Source organism: Podarcis filfolensis (genome assembly GCF_964270895.1).
Source record: "Podarcis filfolensis genome assembly, chromosome: 5".
Taxonomy (NCBI): Eukaryota; Metazoa; Chordata; class Lepidosauria; order Squamata; family Lacertidae; genus Podarcis; species Podarcis filfolensis.
This window is the reverse complement of record NC_139608.1, coordinates 16930419-16931215: the sequence shown is the minus strand read 5'-3', so window position 1 is coordinate 16931215 and position 797 is coordinate 16930419. Positions and strand designations below refer to the sequence as shown.

The following is a 797-nucleotide window of genomic DNA, read 5'->3' as shown; positions in this document are numbered from 1 at the left end:
GGTTGGAGATGAGGGAAGTTGTAGTTCACAACAGCTGGAGGGCACTGAGATGGGCAGAAGATGGGGTCAACCTCCTGGAAACCCTTAGCCATGTCTGGGATTGGAAATGTCCAATCAGGAGGGAAAGTGTTTGGAAAAGGGTCAATTTTGACACTTTATCAACCAGAGAAAGCCTGGCTAGGAAAGTAGTTAGGAGGCTTAAGGGTTTCCTCTGGTAGGATAAATCTGGTAAACTCCTCAGATAGATGGAACGGTCCTGGGAAGTGGCTAGTGTTGGGTTGAAATAAGCGACAGACGAATGACAAGTGTCATATGGGAGGCATCTCTCGAGCATGTCTCGGGGAGTCCCTTTTATTGAATATTACAGCATTGCCACATATGTGCTTGTTGCTGATTGGTTAACACAAATACAATGCAAGGGTTGCATATAGGCATCAATCATCAATGGATTAAAGGGTGGGAAAGGGAACACAGAACTAGACAGGCATGAAAACCTCCTTATTAAACTATTACTAGTGATTGATAACCTCCTTATTAAACTATTACTAGTGATTGATATAGCAAGACTTAAAAGAACATAACTATCACATTCCGTAGATGTGGTCAACCATGCATTAAGAACAGGTGAGGGTACGATGTTTCATGAACTCAATGTGAACTCAATGTGAACTGAACATTCTAGGGTGGATGAAAGCAAAACTTCCCATCAGGCTAGAGTTGTTTTACAGACAAGGGGAAGTGGATAGCCATTTTAGGGAGCAATAGGTTTCACAGAAATAGTTTTGTTGAAAGGACTC

The 797-nt window shown here is 42.3% G+C and overlaps 1 long non-coding RNA gene across 1 annotated transcript; it reads right to left on the bottom strand.

The window, feature by feature from the left end:
* Positions 1-306: 306 nt before the first annotated feature.
* Positions 307-582, bottom strand: LOC310762525. Its single transcript, XR_014548061.1, has 2 exons — positions 528-582; positions 307-494 (listed from the first exon to the last, which is right to left on the bottom strand). It is a non-coding gene; the product is annotated as an uncharacterized lncRNA (long non-coding RNA).
* Positions 583-797: the final 215 nt, after the last annotated feature.